Source organism: Manis javanica, chromosome 6 (assembly GCF_040802235.1).
Source record: "Manis javanica isolate MJ-LG chromosome 6, MJ_LKY, whole genome shotgun sequence".
Taxonomy (NCBI): domain Eukaryota; kingdom Metazoa; phylum Chordata; class Mammalia; order Pholidota; family Manidae; genus Manis; species Manis javanica.
In genome coordinates this window covers 141,813,815-141,833,763 of record NC_133161.1, presented here as the reverse complement: position 1 = coordinate 141,833,763, position 19,949 = coordinate 141,813,815, and the positions used below count along the sequence as shown (strand labels likewise).

At 47.0% G+C, this 19,949-nt stretch overlaps 1 protein-coding gene across 6 annotated transcripts in view; it reads left to right on the top strand.

The window, feature by feature from the left end:
* The window catches only part of UBASH3B (ubiquitin associated and SH3 domain containing B), a 129,956-nt gene that overhangs the window by 5,722 nt on the left and 104,285 nt on the right, over positions 1–19,949 (top strand). The gene's annotated exons all lie outside the window — the stretch shown is intronic.

Below are 19,949 nucleotides of genomic sequence, written 5' to 3'. Positions count from 1 at the left end.
GCTTTTGCCACCTGCCTGGTTTCTTTCCTAAAGCACAATATTTTTGAGACTCATGATGGTGCATGTATCTGTGGTTTGTGTCCTTCCATTGCTGAGTAGATCCGATGTGTTTGAGTGGGCTAGTAATGTAAGTCCAGCCCCTTACACACAGCTCCTATGAAAATTCCCTGTTATGGCCTGATACCACCTTCAATTTTTAGACCACCTTAAAGATGATGAGGTAGATTTGTTAATATAATCATTTTCAAGTCTCAGACATTGATACTTTCACAAGAAAGCTGAGGTTCAGAAGATTAAGTGCCACAGAGAGTGAAGAGCATCCTTATGACTTGGGACACTGTGACAGCCTTATGACTCTGTCCTGAGGCTTCTGTCACCACCCCTCCCTCTGCCCTCAGCCACCTCAAACTGTAGCTGCTTTTCACTGAGTGGACAATCGTTCTCAGAACTGCAGGCTTTGCTTTTCAGGGAGACACCAAGCCCAGGGAATCCTGTGTCTCTTGGTAGCTCTGCCCCTGCCGATGAAAGGGGTGGCAGAGCTGACAGTGCCACCACCGTCCCAGCAGGCATCTGGTGTGTGGTGTGTGAGCGGGAGTCCTGCTACCCGGGCAGGCAGGAACTGAAGAGACCCCATTGTTATCTGCTGAACTTACGGTAGCTATTCAATCAGCTTGGATTTGAAGGCCAGCTCTGCCCCTTACGAGCTGGTTGACCTTGGGCAAGTGGCTGAGCATGCTAAGCCTCAGTTTCCCTGTCTGTAAGACATTGTCAGTAACAGTACTTACGTCCAAGGACTATTGGGAGGGCTAAAGGTGCCACTGCATGCAAACAGGTGCGGAGTCCCTGGCTCTCCGCAAGCTCTCAGGAAGGAGGTTGCTTCTCCAGCGGTGGTTTTTCTCCTGCACGGCTCCCTCTGTTTCCTGGTTTCCTGGTTGCCCTCCACGTTTCCATCTTGCTGCTTCTCACTGGTCTGCGGGCATAATGCTTTATATTCATAAATACTCGTAATAGTCAGTCCTGTGAGTGTGGGGGGGGAGTCTGACTGTTGCCATCCGTCTGCACTGCACCTGTGCCCCCTCCGCCCCCTCCGCGTGACCCCAGGGGTGCCAGGCCATGTGGAAGCAGACATGAAACAGAGCCGTACCTGAGCTGCTGACTATAATCAATGGCTGGGGTTGGGGAGTGGAAGGAGTGCCAATGGCTGTCCTCCGATTAGTCTCAAATGGAGTCAGACCCCAGCCCTGGCGAGGGGAAGATAGCGCACTCAGGAATGGCTCCCCTGCCCTGTGATGGACACAGGCCCAGCAGGACTCCGAGCCAGTGCTGGAGAATGAGAGTCCCGTGGTCCCACCAGGTCTCAAAGCCCTGTCCTCCTCAGTGGAGGATTTTTCCAGAGACTTACGGGCAAATGTCTGGGTCTTCTCTTCCCTGGAGGATGATGGGAGGGGTGTAGCCCGCTCCCCCAGACCTGGCAGGCGCTCAGGGTACACGGTAGGCTACTGTGTTTCCTGTTGGTCCATCTTGCTGGCTTCCTCATTTTCCTGGTGAACTGGCAGTCACATGACGCCTATGGTGCAGTGCCTCCGACCAACACCAAGGAATCATTCGGGCTCTTACTGCAGGCACGACATCCTACTCAGTTCTGTGCAGTTCTCAGGAGGAAAAGATGTACGTCCAGTTCACGACTGGGCTCTCTGAAATCAGCCCCCGTCCCTAGCTGGTGCAGATCCTCCACAATGACCCTCTGAGGAGCAGGCATGCCTTTCTAGGCCTGGGTGAATAACGCTTTACAGATAATCTAAAGGCGCTGGGTTCGCCTCAGACCCTGCAGGTGGCCCAGTGATAACACACAATGACAGCGAACTCAGTTTACCTTCCCTGGCCGCGGCTTTGCGCTCTCACTTATTGACTATTTGGACCCACATCCTTTTCCTTTTCCGGGTCTCAGTGTTCCTAGCTGTAAAAGGGATTAATGTCAACCACCTCTCAGGTGACTAGGGGGTGACATGAACAAGTGTCTTTGGACAGCATGGGGATGTTCTCACTGCTTCCTGTATGCTTTTCTGTTCCAGAGCACTTGACTTTTCTGTTCTTGTTTTTGTTTTGTTTCAAAGCTTCTTATCAAATTCTTCTCCTCTCCCTTTAAAGGAAACCCTTCAGGACTGTTGATATTCTAGAGAGCAAATAAACAGGAAGAAAGAAAGATATGAGGCAATTACAGCGGTGGGGAGTCCTTTAACTACTGCGCATTAGTATAATTTTCGAATTGGTACACGATGCGCTTTCTTGCAAAATACCACCGAAGCGCTGGTCAAATGAGAGAGAAGGTTAGTGCCTGGAGCCCAGCCCCTTGGGGAAATAATTTCCTCATGGGCACCTCTTTAATTAAAGGGCCATCTTCCATTGATGTCACCAGCTGTTTGTGTACCAATTCCCATTGTGTCCCAGTGTCCCAGTGGAAGCATAAACATTCTTGTACATAGAGCAATGGTGGCATGAGCTCCCCCAGGACCAGGGATCTTGCCACACACACAGGGAAGCTGGAAGAAACACCACTGTAGTCCGGAAAATGCCAAGGGGAAGCTGACGGCACAGATGGCCAGAGGCGGCCCAATGTTCCTGAGTTCTTCTCAGGTTTTATTAGCTAAACCTTCTCCATGAATCAGGTGGCAGGATTGTTTAGAATCCTACTTCCGTGTTGACTGCCCCATTCAAAAATATTTATTGGGAGCATTCCCTTTCTAAATGTTTATTCTCTTTTCTTGGGTAGGAAGCACTTAGAGAGGAGGAAAGAAATCTGCCTCCAATGGCTGCTTTTGTGTACGGCCTACGGGCAAACAGGCAGGACCACGCAGGGTGGCTGGAGCTCTGAAGCCGTGGCCTCTGCTGTCTCATTTCTGAATAAACCTGCCCTTGACTTGCCTACTTGCCCGTCTTCTCGTCTGTTTGCCAAATCAGATTTAACCCATCCTGGAGGACTCGCTCACCCATCATGCATTTGGCTTCCCCTCCCATAACCTTGCTTTTCTCCCCTCTCCCCACCTCCCTTGCTCTCTTCTCTCCTTTTCTCTGCTTTCTCCCTGAGCCTTATTAAGCTTCACTCTGTGAAGCAAGCAAGGCAGAGAGGGTCACCCCTATTTCACAAATGGGGATACAGATTGCTTTGTTCTAGGGCTTCAGCCCCTGCCATCTACAATGACCTGTTCTCTTACAACTCAGCAATTGACATCTTTGAGGAACAAGACAAGGGAAAAAAAACCCCCAACATTGCATATGTCTTGTCTTATCTCCATGGAAAGTCCCCTGGGTAATGCCATTTTTTTTTTTTTGACTATAGACCCTCTACCCCATGTATAGGAAATGAGAACACATTACAGCCCAATATAATAGGAGTTGGGAGTACAAAGATATAATTATATATAATCTCCACCCTCAGGGAACTGGCAGTCTGGTGTGGAAGATCGAAAATTAGGATAAGATGTGGTAAATGTGATGCAAGAGATACATGCAGTATCTGTGTGAGGAGATGAGGTGGGTAATACAGACAGGAAGCCCTGGAGTAAATAAGAAATGTAAATGTAAATAAGACAGGAGCAATAATTTTCTTCATTTGAGAGGTAGGTGTTTGGGAAGATCAGTAGATAGTTGCAGTGATTTTCTATTCCATCACAAATGAAGAGAAAGGCAGATTTTAATCTAAACTTGAGTTTCTTAAATCATGGTGCTTACCTCCTCCTACCTTCTATTTTACCCCAGCTAAATGAGCACCTTCGGTACTGGGTGTATCTACCTTAGAAAGCAAAGGGAGCATTTTTGCTTCCACTGGGAACAGCTGGCCCATTGTTGGGCCTAAATTGAGATTTGATGTTATTTCATTCTTCCGTCGTCGGCATTTCCGTGCCTACTGGATGCCAGGAACTTGTTAGTGATGTAAAGATGGTCTTTGTTCTTTGTGAGCTCAGCTTGAGCTGAAGAGACAAAGATACATAAATCATAAACATGGTATAATAATACAATTAGTGCCACAGTGGGTGTTTGAAAAACACTCGGAACGCTCCATGGGACCACTGAAAAAAGCAATTAATGTTACTTGGGAAGGTTGAGGAAAACAGAGAAGGTGATAATTAAGACAGACTTTAAACAATGAATAGAGATTTTCTAGGCATAGGAGAGGGAAGAGCATTCCAATCAAAGAAAACGGTATGAAATTCAGGGCATAAAACACCTGGGGGCTGGGATTTGGTGGGAGGGAAACCAAAGAGGGGTGGTGAGATAAGAAAGGAGAAATTAGTTGGGGTCAGATTGTTTCCTAGAGGTTATGGAAAGTAACATCTTACAGCAGGAAAGTCAGTATAAAAAATGGAATGGAATGGAGTAGAGGAAAAGTGGGCATGGAAGCCAGGTGGTTGTAATAGTCCAGGGGAAAAGTAGCAGGACTGGAATTAAGATTAACAAGAGCCAGATTCTAGAGGGATTTTTGAAATTGAATTGATGGGATTTATCATCTCTTGGATGTAAAGAATCAGGGAGCAAAAAAGTAGCTCAAGATTTCCAGCTTGGAGACTAGAAAGGTAGAGACATTATTAACCAAGATAGGACGTAATGGAAAACAGAGTGGATTAGAGGAAGAGGTGATGGGTTTGGTTTGAGACATGTTTTAGGTGCTATAAATATGTAGATAAGGATGCAATTGGAAATAGGGATCTGGAGCTCAGAGGAGAGGTTGTGGGGGGAATATCATTGGGGATTGATGGTACACGTACGTGGGAGTAAGTGTAATGAACCAGGCAGAATGTAAAGTAAAAGAAGGAAGGCACCCCTGAGGATAGAATTCTGGGAGACCAGCTGGTGGGTAGGGAGAAAAGACCAGGTGAAGGAGGCTAAGAGGAATGGTTCAAGAAGCAAGAAAATAATAATAAAATGAGAGAAGAGAAGAGAATTTCATGAAAAAGTTTGAGGTCAGCAAGATGTTTCCGTCCCTTTGCATTTCCAATGTGAGTAAAGTTGTTGGTTGCGAATGAGATGTCCTCAGACCAAGAGTCCAAAGCCTCTCAGTAGGGTGTCTGGTCATCCTCTCCAGCTGTCCCAGAGTCCTAAGCACCCGGACACTGGGATCCTGCCCAGCTTTTTGACAGCTCTTTCCTCAGAGGGCTGGAATCTACTCTCTGAAGCTGAGGCTGCTGAGATCTGACTGTGAAAATATAGATAGTTCGCTGGAATCTCTGATGTGAATTCCAGAATTCCATCTGCCCTTTAGAATTCCCCCACTGCTGAGTGCCACTTCCAGATTTTTTACCTGCTTCCCATCTCTTCCTTGTTACCAGCCCTCTACCCTTCCACATCCATTATCACATCTGAACTTCCCTGTCCTCACTGGAAACCATGCCAGGGTCACCTGATTATCCTTGCTGGATTTATTGTTCATTTATGTCTTTATTCAACAAATCTTTCCTGATCTTAAGTGCATGCCAGCCGGTGCATTTTAAGTGCTGTGGATAAAGCCGTGAGAAACCTTAGTTCCTCCTCTTTTTGGTCTCAAGATACTGAGATCTCAGCCTGGCATCAGAAGTAGCTCAGTAAGAACGCTGGGGATCTCTGCTCAGGTCTGTCTGTAAGACATCAAAATTCATGAGGGCTGGTCGGGGGTTGGAGCAGCTTCTGTGTCCCTGAGGGAATGTTTTCTCAAGTCCCCTGCGTCATTGCAAGTCGTCTGCACACATGGGTCTGCCTGCAGTCGGCTATAACCTGGAAACAAGTGGGGAGGTATGGAATAGGAATGGATGATGTACATATTGGGTGCTTTAGAAGGAAATGATAGAGGAAGAAACAAGCAGAACATCTTGAACTGGGGGGTACCCAAATCAGGGAATTGGAGAAAGTACATGTACCCAAAAGAAAGGGAAGTTGTATTTGCTTGAGAGCGCTGTTGGATAGAAGACAGGTTTTGCTTCAGGGCGAAGCAGCTCAGGTAAGGTTCTTGCCCTAGGTGGAGGATGTTTCAAGTACCCCTGGTGAAATACAGTCTTCCCACCTAGAGAAAAACCCTGCAGAGGCGGAATCTCAGAAACATATAGCTAGAATTGGTGGTCGGGCTTATCTTGTCCGACTTCCTCTTTTTACGTATAAGTAAAATGAGACAAGCAAATGAAGTGACTTTTTCAAGACGAACAGCTTAGTTTGACAGAGGTAGAATGTCCCCAGCCAGACCACAGTTTCTTTTTTCTACCTCGGGCTAAGTCTCTGAGTCTGGGCTTTGCCTCCAAGCAATGGATTCCTAACAGGGTTTCAGCTCTGTTCTCTGGAGGAATGGACTGGACTCTTCTCTGGACTCACCCTTTCATACAGCTTCTCTGTTCTTTCTCTCCCCTTTGCTCAGCTGCCCTTTGCATGTCAGCCCACAGAAGATGATGCTAACTTGTTGACAGGCTGGTTGGAATGGGTGGGTTAGGAAGTGTCATACCAGGGGTACAGTAGGTGTCGGAGGGGATCCATGCTTGTCTCTGTCTCCCACCCATGAGAGTAAGAACAAACATTGTATTCTGCTCTAGGGGAAAGAAAATTGGCTTAAGGGACAAAAGACTCACTCCAGATGTGACACTTTCTGATGATGTGGTTTCGAACAAGCTATTTCTATAGCTGGGATGAATCAAAATGAGGCAATGTATATAAATGTAATAAAAACCACACAAAGTCATGCACATGTAAAGCGATACTATTATTTGTTATCAATGTTTGGGTCCTGGTACTTTGAGGCTCTTCCTGCAAGTCTGAACTGTCAGTTTTGGGTAGTATTGGGTGGGCCATTCTAGGCTTCTCAAATCAAGCTCAGTGGTTTAGGGAGACTAATTCTGTCAGAGTGAGGAAGATGAGGGGCCCTTTGACAGGCCAGTTCATTCCATCAGTGACTGCTTCTTCTGGAAGCTTACATTTTCACTTCACGTCTTTTGGGAAGTAGGGACATGAGTCATAATGAGTTAGCAAGTGGCTTTTGTGAAAAACAAGAGCTTTTGTGAAATACAGCACTTGTGACCAAAGCCATGTGTAGTAGCTTCCGATTGCTGCTATAACAAATTCAGTGGCTCGAAATGACCACATTTATTCTCTAGAAGTTCGGAGATCAGAAGCCCACCACGGGCATTGGGGTCTAAAATCATGATGTCAGTAGAGCCGCCTTCTTTCTGGAGGCTGGAGGGGAGGCTCCGTTTCCTTGACTTCTCCAGCTTCTAGATCCACCTGCGATTCTTTGGTCCACGGCCCTTTCTTCCAAATGTGCCATTTCACCCCCTGCTCCTGTCATTGCATGTCCTGTCTGTCCCTGCCTCTCTTTCCCGCATAAAGAGCCTTAGGTTGCATCTCTCCAGCTCAAGACCCTTAGCTTACTCATATCTGCAGAGTCTCCTGTGCCATGTAGGTAACATATTCATAGGTTTGGGCACTAGGACCTTAGGGGGCATTATTCAGCTTATCGTGATAGGTGGGTGTCAGAGTGAGGACTATGAGGGGCCCTTTGAGAGGCCAGTTCAAAATGTAAGCTTCCAGAAGAAGCACTCGGTCTGCATGCTCCTTGGTCCATATTTCCTTCAGAATAGAGGTCTACTAAACTGTCCTACTTTACTTTTCCCATTACAGACCCCTCCTTTGTCATCCCACCACCCTCATTCTCAGCCTGCACCCCAGATATTCCTAGCCAGCCTTTATTGAGTGCCTACGACATAGGCAGTATTCTTAACCTTTACATGTGCATTACTTTGTTCATTCCTCGGAACGACTTTATGACGTAGGAACTATGATCATCCCCATTTCACAGATGAGAAAACTGAAGTGCAGAGATTTTTAAGTGGCCCAAGATCACGCAGCTGGTAAGTGGTACTCCAGGCAGCCTGACTCCCGAGTCCGAGTTCTTAATTGGCACCCACTGTACTGTACTGATGTGTAGCTGGGATTTACTCAGGTTTCTTGACTAACAGAAGGAAGGGAACTTGAGACCCAAAGAAATAATGTGATGTCTCTAGATTACACAGAACTGGGGTCAAAAGGGCAACCTGAGTTGCCTGTTGGTTTGGGCCTTTCCTAACTGCATGTGGGTAGCTGACCAGTGGTGTGGAGTTGCAATGATAATATCACCCTTTCTGCAAGCATGTGTGTGTGTGTGTGTGTGTGTGTGTGTGTGTGTGTGTGTGTGTGTGTGTGTCCCACACACAACTCCAAACTATTAGAAGTCGGGGTCAGGATTGTTCTCAGTAGTTAGCAGGTCCCTACCCACCAGCTCTCCTGGCCTCCTCCCGCGCTGTGTTTTGAACCCCACACTGGGAGTGGGAAGCGTGCTCCTATTCCCCTGGCCTCGATCAGGGGCCCCCAGCACAAAGTGCATAGTGGTTGGCCTGGTACTTGAGCTTGTGGTCAAAGCGACATACATTCAGAGGCCCGTCTCACTTTAGGCAAGTTACTCAACCCCTCTATGCCTCAGCTTTCTCATCTGTTAAATGAGGGTCCTGTTTTCTGCTTCAAGGGATTGTTATGATGGTTAAATGAGATAATACACATAAAGTAGCTCGTTCAGAGCCCAACCTTTAAGTGCACAGTAAATGATAGATACGGTGCTTCAGATCACTAGCTGTGGAATCACAGTGTTGTGTGGGGCACAGAAGGGGGCTCTGAGTGGATGTTAGTACACCATCCTAAGTCTTTGGTGAGAATGTGTTTCTAAGTTCTCTTCCCGGCGTCATTAAATCCTGGGGCCTATGGATAATTTAAATACTGCACAGCTGATTGGGTAAACGTTCTGGGGAGAAGAGGGGAGCTGGCTTAGGAACAGGGAATGGCCCTTGTCCTCACTACAGAATCCTAAGCACACCACACCTGTCTTCTGCCTGGCCTCAGGAGTACACAGAGCTGCCCTCCTTATCTAGAAGAATCCCTGACGTGTTGGTAGTGTGGTGATGATGGCGGGGGCCCTGGGGGTGTCGGCTTATAGGTAGGTCTAGAAAATCAACTGGTCCATCAGCAGAGCCCGTAGGAAGCTCAGACGTCAGGTCTGAGCAGAAAGTTTGAAGTTCTTATCTTCCTCTAAACTTGAGACTGCAGGCGCACAACTGTAAGACTGAACAGACAGCTGTACCCTTTGCTGCCTGGCTGCTTCATGCACCATAAATCTCCAGGTGTCACTTCATCCATCAAGCATTGGCAGGGTGGTGGCGAGCCTGGTTGTTGTTTTATGGCCTGTGGTGAGCGGTGAGATGGGCCGACGGGAGGAGAGGGGCTGGACACCCACAAGCCATGTCAGCAAGCTGTCCTGTGTCACGCGTGACTGGTGAAGGCTTTTGAATGGCAGGACTCTCGGGGACCTTGAGTAAACAAAGAAGGTTGCTGTTTGCTAAGCCGGCTCTGAAAGGTGGGGAGGGTAAGGAGGAGTCTCATTTGAATTTAGCTTTAATTTCTCCTTTCCATCTTATGCAGTCTAGGGGACTAGCCCCTGCTTTTCCAAGTTGACCTGGGGAGCAGGCTGTGTGGGGCTAAGTTTAGTCTAGAGAAGGTTTGAAGGGCTGAGGAAGATATTGGTGGGGTGGGAGGTGGGCAGAGAGAAGATCCTATTAATTGAACAAAAATTTACTGAGCAATGGCTTTGTGTCTGGCACTCAGGATTTCTGCTAAATGCAGGAAGTGCAAATAGGAGTCAGATCCAGTCCCTAATCCAAGCAGCTCCCCAGCTCTTGGGGAAGATAGACCCAAGATACGACCTCAGTATAATGTGATAAGGCAGAGAGGGAGCGAGGTCTCTCCCCTGTAACATCTGGAGGGCCGTCATGTGGCAAGAGGGCTTCTGCTGTGAACTTCAGTGGGTGGTTTTAACTGCTGAGGGTGCAGATTTCAGGTCATCAGAAAAACAGCTTTTGGAAACCAGTGGCCTGACTATGATATATTCTCCTTTGTGAGGTAGTGTTTTCTCTCCCTGGTTTTGATCGATCCCCAGAAGGACTGGGCATTCTGGGTTGGAGTGGAGAACATATCTGAAGTCCCTGGGGGTTAGGCTGGGCAAGCCCCGGGTTCTGTGGTCTGTAGGGAAGGATGTGGAGTCAGATGATGTCCTTTATGGCTAAGCTTTCACATGCATGATTCTCTCCACAGCTCTCACAGTAAAACAGATAATTTCCCCTATTTAAAATATGCAAGAAAATGAAGCTTTCAGGAGTGAAATGCACACAGAGCGAGTACAACTAGGCCATCCTGGAGCCATGAGCATACAGAAAAGGGAGCCTGCAGAGGGAGTTCATTGACTCCACAAGGTGATGAACAGTCCAGAAGTAGCAAGGGCTGCTAGAGGAATCCCACAGCGAGGGGGTGTGGCCCTTCCCTCCAAGCCTGCTGCCTTCAAAGTGTGTCGGTGCTGAGTCTCTGAACACTGGAATTCTCTGAACATCCAATTTCCTGGTGTCATCTTTTGGAATAGCCACACAGGGTTGGTTAGGGACTGGCTGAAGGAGTGTGTGGGGTTGGATGGGAGGGAATTGGGCGAGGGCCTCAGAGTGGGGGTGAGCCTTAAGCCCTCTCTCCTTGGGCAAGTACCGGCCTCAGGAGTACACAGAGCTTCCTCCCAACGACCACAGCCATTGGCAAGGCTCCGGGCATGTGATCGTGAGTCCTGACCAGTGTCTTGGGGCAGGGGGCACTGAACAGAAGCTCAGAGAAGCAGCTGTGGGCAGGATGCAGTGAAGAAGGTGGCAAACAAGTCTAGTGTCACCAAACCAGGGCAGAGATGGAAGTCTAAGATGGAAGAAAAAAGAACTGTTAAACTGGAGATGAAAGAGAGGGGGCAGCTTTGCGTTATAATAGATTTAGGAGGCTAGAGTGTTCACCAGTAAGGGGAATAGCCTTAGGTCAGCCTTTAACTTCTTGCAATAGAAATTTCCAGAAGGACTGATGTTCTTATTGTCACTGCAATTTCTGATGATGGAGAGAGTGTATATTGCAACCCTTTTTACTAGATAATCCAAGGCTATTGCCTTGCTTGGCCCTCTTTGCTCTGGAATTGCTTTTTCTACAGAGGGAGTTTTCTTTAAAAGAAAAAGGAGATTGTGGTGAGGGAGGAAGTGCTATCATGTCTCTGCAGCCTTTCTCTGTTTTCTGCTGGACTTCTGCCAGAAGCCTGGAGCAGTGTTTTAGAGCTGTGTGCAAGGGATCAGGATGTCCCTTTCTCCTCCTCCCACTATTTTCCTGTTAATAGGGTGAGTGTTGTTTTCCCCGGCACACCTTTATTGGGCTGCACTGTGCTAGGACCAAAGGAAACGAGTATGAATGATGAGTGACCTCTCCTGCCTTGGGAAGACAGAATCGTAAGATCAAATAGTATTGCCCTCTGCTGCGTGCCCAGCAACGGAGAGATGGAAGGTACATGGCATTCTCGAGTCGCACAGGACTGAATGAAGAACTCTATCTGGGGGGACCCTTGTTCTTCCAAAGACCTGTTCTTCCAAATTCACCTGTTTAGTGAATTTATCCTGGGCCCTCAAAGGTGTTGGGGGTCAAGACCATTTTTTAAAAAGACTGAACTTTTTCAGAGCAGTTTTAGGTTCACGGAACAGTCAAGAGGAAGTATAGAGATTTCCCATATGCCCCCTACACCCACCATGCACAGCCTCCATCATGTCTCTCACTGGAGTGGGACATTTGTTAAAACTGACCAACCTAAAGTGACACCTCTTGGTGTTGTACATTTTATGGGGTTGTACATTTATGTAGGCATGTCCATCATTAGAGTACCATACAGAGTATTTTCACTGCCCTGAAAAGCCCCTGTGCTCTTCCAATTACTTCTTATCCCTCCCCCCAACCCCTGGCAACCACTGATCTTTTTACTGGCCCCATAGGTTTTTTTTGGTATCGTTAATGTACAATTACATGAGCAACATTATGGTTACTAGACTCCCCCCATTATCAAGTCCCCACCACATACCCCATTGCAGTCACTGTCCATTAGCACAGTAAGATGCTATAGAATCACTACTTGTCTTCTCTGTGTTGTACTGCCTTCCCTGTGCCCCCCTCCCCTACATTATGTGTGCTAATCATAATGCCCCTTTTTCCCCCTTCCCACCCATCCTCCCCAATCCATTTCCCTTTGGTAACTGTTAGCCCATTCTTGGAGTCTGTGAGTCTGCTGCTGTTTTGTTCCTTCAGTTTATGCTTTGTTGTTACACTCCACAGATGAGTGAAATTATTTGATACTTGTCTTTCTCCACCTGGCTTATTTCACTGAGCATAATAACCTCCAGCTCCATCCATGTTGTTGCAAATAGTACGATTTGTTTTCTTCTTATGGCTGAATTATATTCCATTGTGTATATGTACCACATCTTCTTTATCCATTCATCTACTGATGGGCACTTAGGTTGTTTCCATGTCTTGGCTATTGTAAATAGTGCTGCAATAAACATAGGGGTGCATATGTCTTTTTCAAACTGGGCTCCTGCATTCTTAGGGTAGATTCCTGGGAGTGGAATTCCTTGTCTCCATAGTTCTGCCTTTTCCAGTGTGTCATGTCGCTGGGATCATACAGTATGTGGCCTTTTTGGAGTGGCTACTTTCACTTAGCAGTAGGCATTTAGTGTTCCTCTGTGTCTTTATGGCTTGCCAGGTAGCTCATTTCTGTAGAGCACTGAATACTATTCCATTGTCTGGATGTACCACAGTCCATTTGCCCATTCCCCTAAAAAGGACATCTTAGTTGCAGGTTTTGGCAGTTATGAATAAGGCTGCAGTAAACATCCTTGTGCAGGTTTTTGTGTGAACATGTTTTCAGCCCCTTTGGGTATGTACCAAGGGGCATGATAGCAGATACCATTTTTATTCATCTTCTAGGTGCCAGTCACTAGCCTCAGCCCCTCACAAACACTATGTCCCTTACTTTTTACAGAAAACCTGTGCAGGTCACATTAATAGACCCATTTGCAAGTGAGGAAATGGAGGCTCAGATGGGAATTTAACATGCCTCCTGAGTAAGTTAGCAGAGCTGGGTTTCTAGTCCTGGTTCTTCCTCCTGCAAAGGCCTTTCTGTTAGCGTGATAGTCAGGGTGCCTCAGTTTTTGCCTTACTGGTTTATTTTTGTTCCTGGATCGCAGCTTTAAACGCACACACAGAGCTCTAGCACCCTGACTGGCAAATAAACGTTACCGGCAAACCCAGCCAGCTGCTGTTTCCTGTGTTTATAGTCCACATTGCAGGAAAGTGTTTTAAGAGTCGTTTCGAGTGTTGTGTCTGCTTCTCCATGTGAAAGTGTGGATGCAGCTCCTGAGAGAGAGGAAGGTGACATGGGATGCTCGGCATTGGGTGGCAGGGCCCATTTGGTGGGGATTCGGGGAGGAATGTGTGTGGCACCGGACGAGATCAGAGTCTTTGTTCTGTTTGGTCTGAGAACATGTGGTCTCAAGAAATCAATGGACTGTGAGGTCAAAGTTTGAGACCTGGCTCTGCTGCTGTTCTGCCCCGTGATTTTGGGTAAGACGGTTTCTGTCCACTTTGCCCATCTGCGCAGTTTAGTTCTCCAAAGTTCCAAGGAGCGCCTCTGATGAGCTGAGCACCGTGTAGATCCATGGGCCCCAGAGACAAACAGGATGCATTCCTGGGCCCTGTGACTCCCTGAGATTAGGAAGGGGGTAGATACGGATCACGTGCTGTAAGAGGGGCCCTGTTTTCTTCCAAGCTTTCAAAAGACCGTCTTGGAACTAAATGCACAGTGTTTGGAGCTTCTTAATTAGATAGCCAGCCAGCTAGTGAGATCTTAAACTTACTGTGAAGGGGCATGATAACAAATACCATTTTTATTCATCTTCTAGGTGCCAGTCACTAACCTCAGCCCCTCACAAACACTATGTCCCTTACTTTTTACAGAAAACCTGTGCAGGTCATATTAATAGACCCATTTGCAAGTGAGGAAATGGAGGCTCAGACAGAAATTTAACATGCCTCGTGAGTAAGTTAGCAGAGCTGGGTTTCTAGTCCTGGTTTTAGTAGGTAACCAGGTTAGTAGGTAAAATGAGAAAAGCGAGATTGATCAATTAAAGGTTTTATCCAATTTGCAAGTGACTGCACCAGAGTCCCTGAATTAGTCTGGCTTCAGAGCCTTGTGCCTTTGTTGCTCATCCTAACAGCCTTTTGAAGATTTCGTTTTAAAGATACCGGCTGATACCGGCCGTTCAAAATTCCTTGCCGTTGAAATGACTTATGTTTCTCTCCTTTCGGTTCCCCTGTGTGTGTGCAGGTACATCTGTCAGTCAGGAGGGCATCACAGACCAGGTGCTGCCTGTCTTTCTAGCCCCATCTTCCCCACCGTCCCCTCTCGCACAGTACCTAGTACCCTCTGGGGTGCTCACCTATCTTGACTACACAGATTCCTGCATTTTCAACACCTCTGGATCTTGGCTCGAGTTTGTTGATGAGTTAAAAAAAATGCCGTCCTCCTGGATGCACTTTTCTCTTAGGTCCAATCACATGCAATCCTTTTCAAATACACTTTCTTTTGAGAAAATTTCTCAGATTGCATTACCCATTTCCTACTTGTCCACCAATCTCTCCCCACTTTTCTCTCAAAGCAGAATGTGTGTATGTGTGTGCATGTGCATGTGTGTGCGCAGCCTCAGCCCGGTGGATATACCCTATCCCAGACCTCTGTTGGAGAACTTTCCATTTCACACCATCATAGTTGGCTTATTTACATCAGTGTCCCAGACTAGACTGTGTCTCCTTGGAGTGATACTGTCTTAGTCTTTCCTATTTCCCTAGCATTTTTATGGTGCTTAGTACATAGCCAGCATTTCTTTGTTAACATTCATTTCTTTATTAACATTTTATTAACATTTATTATATATGTGCTCTGTTCTAGTTGCTAGGGAGACAATGGCAAACAAAACTGGACTTGTCCCTGCCTTCAACTTCATAAAAGTTCCTTGGAGGAAACTGAAATTGGCCAGATTGCCTGTGAAAGAAGGCTGCTGTCTTTGCTAGGACTGCCGTAACAAAGTACCAGAGACTGGGGGGCTTAAACAACACATAGTGATTTTCTCACAGTTCTGGGGGCTGGCAGTCAAGCTCAAGGTCTGGCAGGGCTGGGGTTCTGTGGAGTGCCCTCTTCCTGCCTTGCAGTGGCCACCTTCTCTCGGAGTGTTCACTGGCCTTGCTGGGGCGGGTGCTTGGAGAGAGATCGTTCATTCTCTGGTGTCTCTTCTTATAAGGACACCAGTCCTATCAGATCTGTGCCCTACCCTCATGACATTGTCTGACCCTAGTTACCTCCCAAAGTCCCCATCTCCAAATAGCATCACATTGGGGGTTAGGATTTCAACATATGAGTTCGGGGATCAGGGCAGGGCACAGTTGAGTCCATAGCAACTACCAGTGACTTTGTGGAAAGCATACTTCTGTGAATTGAATGATGGGATTTCAGGCCAGGTGGAGAGAGGGTGGGGAATATGCTGTATTGAGCAGGTGGGGACATATTTCAGGGGAGTTTAGGGTTGCCTCCACACACTACCCCCTTCCCTGCCCCACTCCATCCTGCCCCAGGCCTCTCAGCGAGCAGGGCTGATAGAAGAGATCATGCTCTCTGCCCTTCATTCTACTGGGGCTTCACTCAGCCTGGGTCTGTCTGGCTGACCCACATTCCTCTGGGTCCAGGTGACCAGAAAGGAAACAGAAACCACAGAAGTGAGAAAGGAAATGCCCACAGCCTCAGGGAGAGAAGGTGGTGAAGGCTGCCTCTCTTTCCCAGGCCTTTTCATGGACCGCTTATCAGCACCGTGCACAAGGTCAGTCTCTGGACTCCTGATTCACGCTTGGGCTGCTGACCTGCCGGCTGTGCCACAGGGACTCACCACGCAGCAGCCGAAAGGTGTGTTTTCAGGAGCTGCTCCCTGGGCTCAAGGGTTCTCTGTACTCCCCAGTGGGAAGGGGCTGCTATTGCCAAACACTAAGAGTTTCAGAGCACAGAGTGCCTTTCCCTCTGTTGGAAACGCTGTACAGCTAATTCCGTCATTGGAACGGAAAGTACCCATTTCCGAGGCATGGCTCAAGGAAAAGAAATCACACACCAGATTTCAGAAGGAATGGGCTCCAGTCCCAGCTTTTCACATGATTGCCTAGGTGACTGTGGGCAGTTCATCTGTCCCAATCCAAAAATGTGCCCAAGTCCCAAGAACTGTGCTGGTTAGTGGGCATGCAGGAAAAACAAGATGACCTCTGCTTCGAGGACGTAAGCATCATAGGCCATTGTGAAGAGGGGCAGGAGGTACTCACCTCACTGCAGGGCCTCTGAGCTCAGCCGCAGGTGGTCTAGGAAGACTCGTTTAAAAGGAGGGGCCACTTGAGCTGGGGCATGAAGGACAAGAAATTGGACAGCTGGACATGTTGAGGGTGGAGGGGTGAGGAGAGGAGGGGATGTTACAGGCGAAGAGTTCAGCATGTGCACAGCCGGGTGAGACAGCATGGTACCTTAGGGAGCAGAAGGCATGTGTGTGCACATGTGGGAGTGTGTTTCCAGGTACGTGTGTGAGATGCACGGTGGGCAGTGAAACTGGACAGACTGACAGAATCGCATTATAGTAAGAAGGCTGAGTTTATTCTGAAGGCTCTAGAAAGGCACCAAAAGATGATGAGAAAGATGGCATAACCAGAGCTGTGTGATAGCCCAGCAGCTTTGGCACCACCCAAGGGCTTGTTAGAAATGCGGAATCTCAACTCCTCCCCCAAACCTCCTACATTAGAATCTGCATTTCAGTAAGATCCCTTAGGTAGTCGGTGTGTGCACTGAAGGTGGAAACAGTGATCTCTGATAAAGGCCAGCCAACTTTGCAGAGAACTGGAGAGTAAATATTTTAGGTTTTGTGGGCCACAAGATCTCTGTGGCAGCTACTTAACTTTGCCGTGGTAGTGCAAAACCAGACGGTATGTAAATAAATGAGGTGGCTGTGATCCAATAAGAGTTTATTTGTGGACACTCAGATTTGAATTTCATGTAATTTTCACCTGCCACAGAATATTCTTCTGATTTTTTTTCACCCACTTAAAAATATAAAAACCATTCTTAGCTTCTGGGTTGCACAATAGTAGGTGGCAGGCTGTATTTGACCATGAGCTGCAGTTCGCTGGCCCCTAATCTATAGGCTTCTAAGCCTTAGCTTTCAAATATTACCTCCTGACCTTTATGCTTTATTGTGAAAAATCAGTGGGCTGGGAATGACACCCAAGCCAAACCTTTATTTTTCAGATGAGGAAACAGAGGCCCCATGTGGGAAATGGACTCGCTCAAGTCACACCTTTCCTTAATGGTTAACAGTGAAACACAGGCCTGCTCACTTCCAAGCAAGTGCTTGCCCTCTACTCCATATATAACCGATAGGAAAGAACCAGAACCCTATCTTTTTCCCACAGTTGAAGCAGAAGAGGAATGCTTAAGGCAAATTAACTTTTTCTTTCTGTTAAGTTACAGTTAATTAATGGCTTTACGATGTCAAAGCTGCTTTGTCAAAGGCAAATACTATGAGCAGCCTGTCCTGGGAAGACACAGTAACAGCAATGCTCAAGCAAGGCTTTTCAACACCAGAAATAACACACCCAAGCTCTTTTTTTTATTTAGCAAAATAAAATATTAAGTGCTGCTCCATAACAAATGAAATTTGGCAAGAAATGATTTCATTTGTATGTATTTGTACTTAAACTTTGTTCATTCATAGTAACTAATGAGTTCTTTATCCAAAACCTGGAAGAAGCCTAAGGGATTCTTGTAGCAAAATCCAAGACATCATAAATAATAATAAAAAAAACCAATCCACCAATAAATTCCACACCCTCTATAAATACCTATCCCCAGCTGTGGCCCTTTTTCTCTTTTCCCAACCCTACTTGTCAAACAGAAACAGTTAACGCACAGAAGAAATGTAGTTTTTACCTCCTGCACCTCTTGTGCCTTTTCTTTGGACACAGCAAGACGATGGTGACATGCAGAATATAGGTCTGTATGCAGGTCTACTCCACTCTGAGATCACACGTGCAGGGAGGTTCTCCGGGAACACGGCTGGAGGGGCTGGGCGCACCTCTAAGTAAAGCTGGACCCGGGCAAGTGGGGGTCTTGTCGTCCCTTGTTTGAGTGTCCTCTTCCCTGTCCCTGTTCTTCGATGGTGGCACTAGTGCACTGCCCTGCAGAGATAATAGGCAGAGGTTCATCTGTGTCTCACACACACACACACACGTCCTTTTTGCTAGATTGATCCTTGTGGGTTTGGGGGGAAAATGTGCTTCTCCTTGGAGGTCGGGAGAAGCCTGTGAGGTTGCTGAGTGCTGCAGGGTACAGGGACACAAAGAGACTGACATCTGTTGTCATCACCCACCCGCATGGTCAGGGGATCCTCCATGGGGAAGCCTGTGCGCTGGGTGTGACCAGCGGCATGGCTGATTCATCACTGCCACCCAGGGTGGCCCAGCTGTCAGGACAAGATTGGCCCGTCTCCTCTCCATCTTCCCCAGCACTGTCAAAAAAGTGACCGGTGGTGAATCAGCTGCCCAGAGAGAGCCACAGGAGCAGCTCAGAGGGTTAGTGGCAGGGACAGCCGAGTGCAGATTCTCCTCTTGAGTCATACCCTGCTGACTCACTTCGAGGCCTTTAACAAATGGCTTTTTCTTAAATAATTAATTATAATGGTTTTCATTTATTTAGTACTTGACTGTGTAGATGGTACAACGGAGCCACTGTTCAGGCTCAGTTCTCTGACTCATCACCCCACACCGCCTCTCACCTTCTCGGATGAGACCTCATCTCTCCTCACAACAGCTCTCTGGTGTGGAAGGGACTCGTTTTCCCATTGTGGAGAGGAGAACGTGGAGGCACTGAGAAGGTCACTGGTCGCAGTTGTGGGGCCAGGAGTGAACCCACAACTTAGGACTCCAAATCCCATATTCTTTCCAGTCTGTCCTTTATTTTTCTATATAAGAAGTTGAGAAATAGTTCTCTGTCCTTCCACTGGTTCCCAGAGCCAGAGACAAGACATCTCTGTCTAACCAGGAGCTTCTCCGAGGAAGACGTTCATCAGGACACCAGGGACAGTGCCCCTCTCCTTCTCTCCTGGCAGAGTGGGATGGGTAGCCCAGCTCTGGGCTGCCTGCCACCAGCCCTACCCTCCGAGAGAGGCCACAGCCACACGCACCATTGTCATGGGCCTGCTCCTTAGAATTCACCAGTCATCCTGGAGTTTTAAAAAGCCTTAATGGAAATTTTCATACTTGCATAAAGGTAGTAGGAGTAGTATAATATGAATGAAATATATCAGGCAGTTCCTGCCTGATTCATTTCATCCACAGCATGCACTTCCTACCTACTTCTCTGACCTTCTCATTATTTTTAATTAAATCCAAGATACCATATCATTTCACGTGTAAATATTTCTGTGTGTATCTCTAAAATATTACAACTCTTTTTAAAATATAACCACAGGATCATTATCACACCTGAAAATTACTTGTGTAATATCAAATATCTAGTCAGTGATCACACATTCTCTTTTGCTTTATAATTTTTTAAAGTAATTTTTTGTGTGTGAACCAAGTGACACCTCTGTCTCTTAGTGTGGCTACCCTCCCTCCCACCCTTCTCTTATTTTTGATTTGTAGTTTTTTGGTTGATGAAACTCAGTTGTATGTCTATAGTTCCCCATGTCTGGATTATGCCGATGATAGCCCCAGCTTGTTATAGAACATCTTTTTCTGGTAGTGGTTATAAATTCATAGTTAAATCAAGCACAAACTGCCAATTTTTAAAGTAAGTTTCATTTGGATCAAAACCACACGTAACCATGCACTCTTGGTAAGACACCAGGTCCAGCACAAAGTCCTTGGGGGAGGAATGGGAAAGTCACTGGAGAATAGCTAAGGTGGGCCATTTGTCTCATTAAACCAACTTGCAAAGCGTG